The sequence below is a fragment of the Calidris pugnax genome, unplaced genomic scaffold (assembly GCF_001431845.1).
Source record: "Calidris pugnax isolate Ruff unplaced genomic scaffold, ASM143184v1 scaffold14, whole genome shotgun sequence".
NCBI lineage: Eukaryota > Metazoa > Chordata > Aves > Charadriiformes > Scolopacidae > Calidris > Calidris pugnax.
The window spans coordinates 585634-599050 of NW_015090793.1; the positions used below are offsets into that span (position 1 = coordinate 585634).

At 38.5% G+C, this 13417-nt stretch overlaps 1 long non-coding RNA gene across 1 annotated transcript; it reads left to right on the forward strand.

Annotated features, from left to right (window-relative positions):
* Nucleotides 1–3328: 3328 nt before the first annotated feature.
* On the forward strand, nucleotides 3329–10971 carry LOC106902930. Its single transcript, XR_001414618.1, has 3 exons — nucleotides 3329–3435; nucleotides 5355–5418; nucleotides 10578–10971. It is a non-coding gene; the product is annotated as an uncharacterized LOC106902930 (long non-coding RNA).
* The last annotated feature ends 2446 nt before the right edge of the window (nucleotides 10972–13417 follow it).

Below are 13417 nucleotides of genomic sequence, written 5' to 3' on the forward strand. Positions count from 1 at the left end.
AAATAGAAGTGTTTTCTTTTGTTGGTCTATTTTTTCAGCAGTGTTTATGATACACAAAGAAACAATAGTGTCAAGTCCTTGATGTGTTAAATCCTAGTTCTTCTTCAATAGCAGTTGAGATAGTTGCTGCATTCAGGTGGTACTTCTGTAGTTCAGAAGATAATTTTTCAAAGAACTGTAACATTTGAAAGCAGATTCTTCAAATCCTGGCTAATCAAAACTAGATTATATCATCAGAGCCAATGAAGCATTAAAGCATATTACTGAATAATATAAAATTAAAAAAAAAAAACAACAAAAAAACCCCATTTTATTCATTTTACATTTATTCATGTAATAATTGCAGCTGTCACTGCTGGGTAGATGAAAGAGGGTTTTTGTTGCTGGCTATTTTACTTAGGGAATGCAGTTAACTATTCAAATAAGCCAGCATCACTTTTCATGGTCCTATCTTCTCCCTCCCCCTGTCAGTTTACTATTTTATTTTTCTAATGATATTCTATCTTTGGTACACTCTTTTTTTTTTTCTGTAATTCCAGTGACAGAAATTCTAACTTATTCTTCAAATGTTCAAATAAACCCCAAACTGCTCACTAGACAAGCAAATAAAACACTTTCATTCTGAAGAAACTCCCTCTATAATCACAAGCCAACATATGATATGAATATGATGAATGAGGACTGGTAGAAGTTATCCATTTCCTTGCGTCAGTTCTGTTACAGAGGTCATTGGTACAAAAGGTTGTTGTTCTGTCACATAACACTGCCCAATATTTATTCACTCTTTGAATAGATACTGTTACATTCTGCTTTTACTAAATGCTTACATTATAAATTATGGGAATGACATACAGGCAGATCCAGCTATTAATTCCCTGAACAAATCTTCCTCCATTCCTCTGCATCAAGCCTTTTTAACATTCTGCAGAGGCTTCTCTAATTTTCTATGTTGTTAGTTTCTTAAAAATGGAGTCATAGTTTTTGTAAGGCATTTATTCATCTTCAAAGGGGTTTATTGACCCTTCAGAGGGTCTTGGTGACTTAGGATGGAAAATAATATTGAAATAAAATATAGCTAAAATCAAATGCCCCCAAAGAAAATAGAGTAAAGAGAAAGAGAAATGGACAATCTCAGTGGAAGAAAATAAAGAGAAAGAGAAATGGACAATCTCAGTGATTGTAGATGTCAGCAATAAAACCTCTGTTCTTTCACTTTTGGGATTGGCTCCTCCTTTTCACTGAATTTGATAAGGAGAAGAGCCTTCATTTAGGATATATTAGACTTGTCTTCCACCTAAAAACAGGTAACAAGAAATAAAAACAATAACAGAAAAGTGAAAAACAAGGAAAAAAAAAACCAACCAAGAAAAACACAAGAATAAACAGTGGCATTAGCACTGCAGCATAACTTTTGTTTCCAGAGAAGGTAGGAAAGTGTTCATGTAAACCTTTCTCTCACCTTTGCCTTTGCACATTGAGATCCTCTAGAGACAGTGGGCACAGAGAGCCAGGGAAAAGCAGCAGGGAGTCAGCTACAGGAGCCTGCTTAAGTCAGCACAGATCACCCTATTACCAATTCAGCCTCCACATCCTGAGGCAAGAGACATGAGAAAAGATGCCGCACTTGCCTTCTGGCATCTCTTTGGTGAGATGATGGAAACAGAAATGGATACAGAAACATCTAAGGGAGGAAAATAAATACACTTTTTCCACTTGTAAAGCCTATTTCCAGCACAAAAGATCTAAAGAACAAGCTAGATAACTTCAGCTATTAACAGAGAAAGTCAAATTTACATAGCCATGTAAAGAAATACAACCTGAAATATAAAACCAATGGTAGTAGTGCACTAAGTGCTGCATTTCTGTTTGTCAAATTCTTACACATTTTGTTTTCTCTTTTTCCTTTTAATATTATTATAGGGGATAATAACAGGGGATGAAACCACTAGAGAAGAGCTCCAGCATCATGAAAAATGGTGTGGAAACCAAAGAATAAAACAAAATTGTAGGTTATGGTGCTAATACCCTTCCGATCATCTTTAAAAGATTTGTTCTTCACATAATGTCAATTTAACTCTTATAGATATAAAAGTCCACTGTATCTTTTGGCATCTCTCATATTACAATCCAGCATCATGAAAAATGGTGTGGAAACCAAAGAATAAAACAAAATTGTAGGTTATGGTGCTAATACCCTTCCGATCATCTTTAAAAGATTTGTTCTTCACATAATGTCAATTTAACTCTTATAGATATAAAAGTCCACTGTATCTTTTGGCATCTCTCATATTACAACTGCTATCAGTTGTTCCCAGTTAGTTACTCTGAACAATTGTCTCTAGGCAAGAGTATTTATTTCCACAGCATTACATCATGCTGTACCACCCTTCCCATACAACAAACTGCAGAAGATGAGAGCTAAGTGGCAAGTCTTTTCTCCAGTGGGCAAAACTTGCATTACAAATGTGGATATCAGGTTTTCACAAAAGCTGACTTATCAGCAAATTAAATTTTAAAAGCCTCAGTGCTCAGATTTTATCTGATCACTACAGCTAAGACAAAAATCTTACTTCAAATAAATGTTTCTCCTCAGTTTAGTCTCTACGTCGCATACTTCTCAGTTTCTTCCTCATTTTATTCTATGGAAGATTTTTTTCTAATCCTATGGAACTGAGGAAAAATTAATATATAAATGTTCAAACAATCATTAGAAAGATGACCCTCTTAAATAAAAGGCACTTAAATATGACTTGCACATCACCTAAAGACATTGTTCAGTGTCAAGGCATTATCAAATTATTTAACCTTTAAGGCTAAAATATATACCCTCTTTTGATTTAGAGTTGAATGAGGACATGGGAATATAAAACATGATCTAGGAGGATGCTAGGATGACTAAAACCAAAAAGATAATTACCCTGAGGAATCATCTCTCCAGTCTCAGGGTCCTCAGAAACACTTATTTTTTGAAACAAAGCCTATAAAGTGGGTGGTGCTGAATGAAACTCTGACTTCATGTCCAGTTAAGAGGAGTAAACAAGTAATCAGACTTCCACCGCCTTCATCTGGAGCCCAGAAGGGTGGTTCAAACCCACAATTCTCATGTCTGAAGAGCAGAAAACCACTTTTCTTCAAAAACATATCTCCATAGCATGTAAAGCAAGATCCAGGAGGTGAAGAAGCGGGACCACAGTGGTTAAAGCATCCTCGTACAAAGTGGGATCCTGAGATTCCTTCCTTCAGCACTGAAGCAGCTCTGCCATGGAAATAAAGATTCCAGCGTTATAGGAAAGGTGCCTTGGAGACTGTTTAGCATGATTAATATAATCTCTGTTTTCACTTTTTCCTCTTCAAAACTCTACAAGATCACACTGAAAGAGCTTACAAATCTGGAAGTGTGCCGCTGCATCAGGACCTTACTAAAAGTACCTACAGGTATGACTAAACCCAGGAAAATGCACCGTTCTGGTTAATTTGGGGTCACGTTATTGTTCTTTTCAATTAGAAACTTCATTTCTAATACATTTACCAATTACAGTCAGAACACCTGAAAACATGTATTAAATATAATGACGTAGTACTTACTAGGACAGTCATTTTCTTTTCACTAGTTTTTCATCAAATGCCTGTGTCATTCACCGCAGTTCCTGCTATTTTCTGACACTTTTCATATGTTACACACTGACAAAGGTCAGCAGATTTTCTTGTAATCCAGATGAAGCTTCAGCTGAAGCTTGTGGTTCCTGGTGCTCTGCTGCACCAGCAGCTTCAAAACTGTCGGAGTTCAGAAACAACATAGCACAAAGCTCGATTTCTGTCAGCAACAATACTTATATGTTTTCATTTATTTCCTCCTTCAAAATACGAAAGCAGGTGCTCTGGTTCAGCAAATGGTGGCAAAGGGACCTAATAACACACACTGCAAAATTGTCATGACTCGGTGGTGAAACGAGACCAAGTCCACAAATTCCAGGTTATGAAGGTGTAACAGTGAAATCTGAGCTGAAAAAAAAAAAAAAATATATATATATATATATCAAGAGACAGTTTAGTGATAAGAAAGCAATATATTGGGATATTCAAAGCTGGCTAAATTTATTATTTTTTTTTTTTTTTTAATTACAGTTCTTAGTTGTGTCTGTCACTAGATTGATTTGTAATTTGGCTTTCTGGGCATCCATTTGAAGTATGTTTTTAATGAGTCTACATCTACTCTAATATGGAGAAGGGACTGGGGTTTTTTATACTGGTCTCTCTTGACAATAAAAGGCTATATTTCTTTATTGAAATCCAGCTTTTCTGAGTTATTCTGGTGGTACAAGAGCTGAAACCAATTGCAAGGGGCCAACAGAGATCAGTCCCTGATCTAGGAGAGCTGTTGGTCCATCATTGGAGTCTGCCCCTTGAGTCTCCCTCTTTTTAGTTCCTTTAGAGAAAAAGCTGGAAATTAATAGGAACCAGCGATATTAAGGGCATCACTCCAAGACAAAATTTAGGGTGACTCAAGCCCAGAGGAGTGTTTTCCCTCTCCTCGTTGAGGACCAGAGCTAGTGTGCAAAGAGGTCAGTACATGGAGTCTACCAGAATCAACAAGCAGTGATAAACTCCATGACACCATGTGCTCCCAGTAGCAGCCAAGCCTGCTAAGAACACTGCAAAAGGACAGAAAAGGTTTGGGGCTTTTTATAAATTTTCAGCTTTACGTTCACATCCTCTAAATCACTCAAAATTCTGAAGTAATTCCTATGTAGAAATTCAGTGAACATTTCGAATATTCTGTTTTCAGGCTCACAAGCCCCAATATTACCTGGACTGTAAGCTGTAAGATGACAATATCTTCTTTATCTAGAGTGAAGTGGTGATTTTTTGTGGGTCCATCAGAGTATCTCGTCATCCCATACTTGTTGTATGAATGCCTGAATTTTCAGGTTGTTAGAAAAAATACAACTAAAGCTTCATCAGCTGTCTTTATAAAGAAATAATTAAAAATTCTATTTTATTCCACCCTAAATGAAACATTTCATTTTCAATAATTTCTGAAGAAAATCTATAAATGTTTACTCTATGTTTAGTTTTAGAATGTTGATTCAAAACAAAATCAAAATATATAGTTAATAAACTGTCAAAATGAATTGTTTGTTTTTAGAAAATAATATTTGTGGTGGGGTGGATCTTTTTGCCAAAGTTGGCATAACATCACAAATAGCTGCTGTCAATCAAAAAATGCAATTTTTTATAAACTAGCTGTTTGTCTTTTTTAAAAAAAAATATTCTATTCATTGCTGTTCTCTACTGATTGCTTATGCCTGAGGGCTAGAGGAGGTTTTTTTATATTTATTTCCTTTCCTTATTAGTGATACTGTTACCTGTGATATCGGCTCTTGGAGCTGCTTTGGAGTCTGATGATCTGTATTGTGGGTGAGTTTTGCTTGAGCTTTGTACCATATTTGTGCTTCAGAAAGTGGCAATGAAGGCACGTCATAGCTGAGGATTTTTTGTTCAAGAAAAAATTTCCTTTAAAAAAGTTTAAATACAAAGATTAATAGCTTTAGGTATGATTTTATACAGTATACTTATTCTCAGACAGTACATTTCCCATCCTATATGAATCACAGATACCTGTTCTTCATTCAGAGAGGCTTTTGCTCCCCTCAGGGTTCAAATCCCAGTATCCTTTGTGGTTGCTACCCACAAGCTTATACATATCATAATTATTGTGGATGGGATGAACCCAAATAACCCTCCCTTTAAGCAGATCAACTATTGATGACTTCCTGGAGATTCCAAACACACTCCCATTAAATATTAATTATAAAACAACTTATTATCCTGCTGAGAGCAAGAAAAATACCTCCTCAGTGACCTCATGGATTCTGACAATAGCTAATTCAAGAATTATGGGAAGCAGAAGTGCTCAATGGAGAACCAAGGAGCTCACCAAGGCACCACACAGAAATCCCCACAGCTGCAGTTTACCTTGCTGCTGTCAGCTGAGAACACTCTTCACTGATATATGTAAAATCACCTGTATGCAAAGTCACCTATATATGTAATGTTAAGGTCCCACACATCTCCAAAAGGCTGAGCGCTGGATTTCTGGATGTTTGGACAGTTATTCAATATTTAAATTGTCTTCCTTTCCTCTGTTCTTCAATCTTTACCAAGATCCAGTCTTTTATTTTTCATATACTGGAGATAAATGCAGCCCTAGGTACCTCGTGCTTTAAATCTGGCCAGAATCCAGATTTTGTTGTGAAATCTGCTTCTTTATTGAGAACCAAAAAAAATCAACTGCCCACAAAATGGCAGTCTAAAAGCTTGGCCTGCTCCCTGTCCTGGAGGGTGCAGCCTCATACACAGGCCCATCTTCCCTCAGTGGAGACGTAGCACCGAGCTCACACGCAGGGCTGGTCACTCCTTTTGTCCCACCACATCTGCTGCATTTCCTCCTGGGGCTCAGGTCAAACCTCCCTCGGGCTTTTTGAGGTACAACAACATCAGCGAGTTTGATATCACAGCAATCTCAAACTGTGATCAACACCTGGACGCCCCACTGTTTTTGGTCTGATGTGATATCGACACCTCTTGTACGTGCCTCGTGAAGACAGCAGAGGGATCTGTAACGTTACGTTTGCTGTGCCGAGGAGAGGGCTCCCACTGCGGGAGGAGACCAGGGTGCAGTGATCCCTGCCTGGCAAAAAAAGGGACAAAAAAAGTGAAAATTAAAAATAGAGGAGGGGTGATAAATAAGCATTAGGCCTGAAGTGATTTTAGTTCAGAGAAAATACAATTCGCAGCGGCACATCCATATAGAGATGGTTCTGTTTTTTCCCTATGCCCTCACTGAATGTATAGAGGGGGGAGTCAAGGGTTTGAGGAAGGCAAAAGTCCGCCAGCAACAGAAAAGTGAGCTACTACAACAACAGCTCCTCTCTGAACTAGCAGAATTAGCGTCATGATAAATGCATCACGACTACCTTAAGGGTTGCTGCACTACCTCTGAGAAACAGTAGAGTTGGATATTTTAAGTTAATAAGCATTTGTGGAAACTGGAGTTTGACTCCTCAGCAGTGATGCCAAATGCAGCAGCACTTAACAGTGGGTGCTTCCGACCCACTGGCACCAAAAGATTATGGTTAAAATTTTTATTGTTTGTTTTCCAAACCTGCTATTTGATTAATGCACTGCCCTAGCAATATTGAATGAAGCTTTAAGTGAATTTAAGATCCACTAGCTCGACAAAAAGAGTCAAGCTATTCCAAAGTTATTTCCTAAAAATAAATGGAAAGAACCAAAGATGTTTCCTCATCTGATCATCAACGGAATGATTGATGGTTGGACTAGATCATCTTGAATGTCCCTTCCAACCTAGATGATTCTATGATTCTACCTTTGAAAGAGTCAGGGTCAAATTCTCCTCAAAGATTCCAATAATGAGCATTTTTGTTTATCTGTCACCCAAACTGGACATAAAATCAGTAGTTTCCAAGTATTAGCTGCATGACCTGGATACCTGGTTTAAATAAGGCATAAAAAATACATGATCAACCATTATTATATGTATTTAGAAGACTTTAAAAAAGGTAGGTTTAAAACATTGCCACGTTAATTGACTGGTAAACCAAGTGGGATGTGTTAAACAAGAAATTTATAGTGACCTGATCAATAGAAATGAATAAAAAGTTGTGCTTGACAAAAAAAACCATTCCGTCTAAGCCTGGATAGGATCAGATTTGTTACGGGTTCACTGGGATGCACTGTTTGCTCTTCTGGTAAAACATATCTCCCAGGCATACAACCTGCAATGGCTGTGCAGGTACCTCTGCCCAAACAAAGCAAAAGACTCTAGTCCTGATGTTTTACAAAGACATAATGAAGCAGTAATATAATAGAACCTATATTTAAAGTACATGTAAGGAGCAAACTAAATAACAAGGATCACAGAAGCAACAAATTAAGAAACTTCAGTAAGAAAAGCTAGAGGAATAACAATAATTGGTAATTTTTTTATTAACAAGCAAGGGAAATCTATCCCTTACACGGCTGTGAGGGACACAAAATATTCACCTCCTCTTTCAATGGAAAAATGGAGGGTAACTGCAGCAAAATGAAAGCTCTGCCAATCAAACTGATCAGAAGAGAATAACCTAAATCGAATTGTCTTAGAAGAAACTGCTGAGAACCTTTCTTTCTGAACATATCCATCACTGTTCATAATTAACAAACATTTGAAAACTATAGAAATTTCAAAGGACTGGAGGAGTGCCAGGATTAAAAAACTGAATAAGAGCAGGGACTCTGGGATTTGTAGAGGACTTAGATGTCAATTTCTGGAAAAAAGCATGGAACCAATTTGAGACTGTCAATTAAATTTAGAGACTATGGAAACATTCAGCATCAGTCAGCCTGATTTCATGGAAAGTAGGTCTCTTCAAATCAACTGTTCCCTTTTTATGTCAGGATTTCGGGTCTAAATGATATAGTCAAGTTATATTGTTATACATTTGAATTTCTCCTAAACTCAGTACCATTCAGTTTCTGATTTTAGATCTCAAGATCTAAAAGACATTACAATGAATTAAAACTTGGTCCCCTGATGGATCGCAAAATGCAGTTCACACTGAGAAAATAGTCAGGAATGGAGCTTTAGCCATAAGGCCACAGGGAATTGATTCTTGACCCCTATTTTTATCAGTAACTGATCTAAAGCTACAAAAATTTTACTAGCACAGTAACTCGTAAGATCAAAGAGTATACTTAATAGTCAGGTTACTGTTACAGGGAGACCCGAATCACTTGGTAAATGATCAGAAAGCAATAAAAGTGCATTTCGTATGCTCAAACGTAACATAAGATAGCTGGGAACACAGAGTGCAGGTTGTGCAAGTTTCTCTCTTGGGAATAAGTAATTCAGAAAGGGACTTAGAGGTCATCATAGGTAATTGCCTCAACATGGGATCACAGCACTAAGCTGTGGCAAGAAGTTCTCGTACACTTAAAAATGTGGCTTCAAGGGGAGGAGGAAAACCTTGGATTTTTTCATCTTTCTGCACAGCACGGGTCATGAATTTCCTGCTATGATCATCTGGGCATATCTCTCCTAATCAGTTCCCTGCCATTGCAGAGGCCTCAAGCACTGCTCACACCTTGGTCTCTGTGGTCTCTTTGCCAGTGGCACACAACACTGAACTCTCCTGGTGACTGAACTTTACATTATTTAGGCCAACCATCCAGCAGCTTTGGATTCAGAAGTTCCTATGTGAAAATGTAACCAAAAAGTGGTTTGGATAAGGGGGATCGAACTGCGTCAGCAGAATCCAACCCTTCAGCCTTCCCAAGATGGGTGAAAAATCTTCATAAAGCCAACTGCAGTAACACACCCAGAGATTATCTAATCAAGGGCAGGGAGGGCCCCATAATACATTTTCCCCCATGATATGGGGTTGCCTACGCATGGGGCCTCAAAGTGCCTGCCCCACGGGCCTGCTGTGGGACATCCCACTCCTGAGGAAGCCAAGTCTGAACTGCATAAGTGTTGGATGTAGTGAAGGGGGTACAGGTTGTCACCCCTTCAGCGAGATGAATCTTCCCAGCTTTAAACTCTAGAATTTGATGATATATTTTGTGCCAATATTTATTTCAGAAAATTATCTTTCTGCCAGGGATAGAAAACATCAGGCTGACAGCTCTACTCTCAGCTTTCCAGAATTCATGCATGGATTTCTAAACTTGACTGTAAGTCGAAATATGCGGGCAAACCCTTAAGACCGTGTTCCTTCTTTGTAGTATCCCGGTTTTCAATCATATTAACAATGAAAGCTCAGATTACTGTTCACATGCTTAAGAGCTTTCCTTCAGGAGTTGGTGTTTCATCTATTCAAAAGGCATAGAAACAGCACTTTCAAAACAATGCTTGATTCAGATGTCTCTTCTCTCAAGTAATTGCAAAAATAGTTTTACAGAACAAAAGACGCAGCCTCATAGTTCTGTGCCCTAATTCAAACTGCAGCTAATACCTACCAGAGCCCCAGCTGCTTCTGGGGAGAGGATGTTTACTGTCTTGCTCACAGCATATTCCTTCTGCTCTGCATTTCTGACCACTGAGAGCCCATCCCACCCCCTTCCCAAGGACTCCATTTAGCCTCATGGTAAAACTTGGGAAAACTAAACTCCCAGCCTGATGGGGATAGAGGATATTTCCCACAGGGAGCTTTCCTGTCTTTCAAGACTTGTGTCTATTCCCTACCTGTTTGGTTTATCCTTTACCAGTTTATTTTCATATAACTCCTTGAGGTCAGAAAGTGTAGTATGAAACAGGGAATCTATAAGCATGTAATTTAAATAAATAATCCCCGCAATTCTCTCATTCTCTCTCTCCTTAAAAGGATTGCATTAAGTGTTTGATACTTGACATTTGTAGAAAGATTACAAGGTTGCTATTTTTTTGTTTTAATAAATCAGAAATTGAGACAATACAGGCAGATAGGACAGATAACTAGGCTTAGTCATTAGCAGAGACCACTAAAATGTGGTTCAGTACATAAATCATTTTTGTCTGATCTTTATTATTCTCCTAGGTCCCAAGTAAAGTAGTGATGATAAAACACCTGGAGTATTAAGAAGATGAATTAATTGATCTTCATCAAGGACTTACGCACTACAGAGATGGGGGTGTTAAAAATCATGCCAGATGGACATTGCTTGAGCTGGTGCAGAAGAATCACAGTCCTGACTCTTCCTCATTTCACAGAAAGGGGACCACTTGTTTCTTACAGATTACACAGAGGTTAATTTTGCAAGAGGACAAAACCATTCAGAAAATCTGGAGTATTCAAGGATTTAGTGCTACTGCCAGGACATGGGGCTGTGAAGAGAAGAGTCTGGCTCCACTTCAATCCTTGTGAAATAGCTCCACGATGATATTCTTGACGTCATTGTGGAAACAAAATAAAACACTTGTTCTTTCAAAAATTCCCCTTTCTGGATGTTGGTTCTTGACTAGCTGAGTTTCAAGGCATAAATCTTTATGTTTAATGAATGTGTAATTTACAAGTTCAATTCCTTAGCAGCAAGTTCGATTCTTCCGTTGTAAAGACTCTGAAGCAGGAATCGCTATGGATTTATGGGGTTTTTTGTCCACTTTAAGAAAAATGCATTGAGAACAATAGCTCAGTAGCTGATAAAGCAAGTCTGTTGCTCCTGCTTCACTGTGTAAAGTAAAACAGCTTTGAGAATCCAAAACTTGCCCGTGCTTCTGTTCGTGGTGATTCTGGTAAATCTGCACAAATCTCACCTGAACAGTCTCCACCATCTCTACAGCCACAGCCAAACATCAACAGGGACCGACACTCCGTTTAAGCTCCACAGTTAAAACTGCCTCCACTTGAGACGGGCCAGCCCAGAAGAAAAGTGATCTGTTTTTCATCTATAGAAGTATTTTGAGCCAGGAAATGCTTGTGACTCCTCTCTCAATTTCTTTAGTGATCTCCATTTGTGCTGCAGCTCTGTGCTGAATTCATGGAGCACTGCTAGTCACGCTGTTCAATCTGTGAAGATTTAAGAAACTGATAGTATTGAGGTCCACATGACTTCAAGCAGGGTTACTCCAGAAATTATGTCGCATTTAAAGACTACAGGTTATGCCCAGAATAGTCAATTAATTAGCAAGACGACTCATAATGAACAATAACTAGATATTCATTCAAATCATGCTAACTGTAAGTTTAAAGACAGAAGAATGCTTGGAAGTTTAGAAAATGATAATATTCTATAACATATCCAAGTTGAAAGAAGGCAATTATATTCTATGATTTTGTTAAATTGCACAGTAATTTAAAAATGCAATTACATTTAAAATGAACAATTGAAAAGAATAATTATATTTCATTATGTCAGCTGGGTTGCTCAGATGAACGCTGTGTACTGCTGGATAGATACAGTGACATGGAATCCTGTAATGTGATAAATTTAAGAAAATCATGATTATCAGCTCTATATGCTGGGAGATATTTTATTACTGCTGCCAACAACAGACATATTTAAAATTCATTAATGGGAAATGAGAGAAAAATTGGGGGGGAAAAGTAGCTGAAAAGGTAGCACTCATACCTCAAAACACTTTTTTTCAACTTCAATTCATAAGGAAATTGAACATTTTAGTATTTGATTGCATAGCTAAAGATTAGTTGAGCTACTTTAAAATGCCATCTTTTGCTAAAGCACCTGTTGTGCAGCCCTTTGATCATGTTTGCGGGCCTCCTTTAGACCCTCTCCCATCTGTCTCCATCTCTCTTGAATTCTGGGGACATAGTTCTCCATGTGCAGCATGACAAGCACAGAATAGTGTCTCTTGCTGTAATGCCCCTGTGGAGGCAGCTCAGAATCCAATTTGCCTTTGTTGCTGCAGCAGTGCAGTGTTGTCTCCTGTTCACCTTGTTGTCCACCAGGACCCCCAGGTCCCCTTTAGCCAGGCTGCTCCCCAGCCTCACCCGTAGTACAGGCTCCTTGGTTATGTCATCCCAGGTGACAAGACTTTGCACTTGTCCTTATAAAACTTTATACTCTTCTTACTAGCTCACTCTTCCAGCCTGTCCAAGTCTCCCTTCTGATGTGTTCACCTCACCACCCTCAGCAAACGTAGTGAGAGTGCTTTCAAACCCATCATCCAGATCATTTATGAAAGTGTTGAACACTGTAGGAGCCCGTATTGGTCCCTGGGGTATCCAGCTTGTGACTGGCTGCCAGCCTGAGAAAAAAAAACATTGATTACCATCCTCTGAGTGCACCAAGTGAGCCAACCTCCTACCCATTCATCAGACCATCCATCCAATCTGTATCGTGTTAGTGTGTCCAGGAGAAGGTTGTGGGAAACAGTGTGGAATTGAAGTCCAGGCAAGCAATATCTACTGTTTTCCCCATGTTGACAGACAATGCTATTTTGTTGTAGAAGGTGATCAGGTTAGTCAGGCGATGTCTGGATTTCAATTATTTTCTAAACCAATAATGCCTTCACAGAGTACTAAAATGTGGGAAATCAAAGTTCCAAATAATATTTTTACTATAAAGATTTAAAGACTATAAGGGACAAAAAGGTCTGAGGAAAGAAACATGCACCCACTCCATCCCCCTTCTAACAGAGCACTAGTGTGAAGATGGAAACTCAGAATCAGACAGCCAAGCCAGAACGATGCGGGAAACCAGGTCTCCTGCATCTCTTTTTCAGGGTATTTTTTAATCTCTCATGGTGAGCCCATCAATCCCAGTTCAACAAGAAGTAGCTACTGTTCTTCTGTTTGTTGCAGGTTTTGTAAGAATCCAGAACTGACTGCCTAATAAAGGACACTTAGGTTTCTGGTCTACATGTGGTTCATTCAGGCAGAGGTTCGTGCCACTTCACTAACAGGTTACAGCCCTTTTT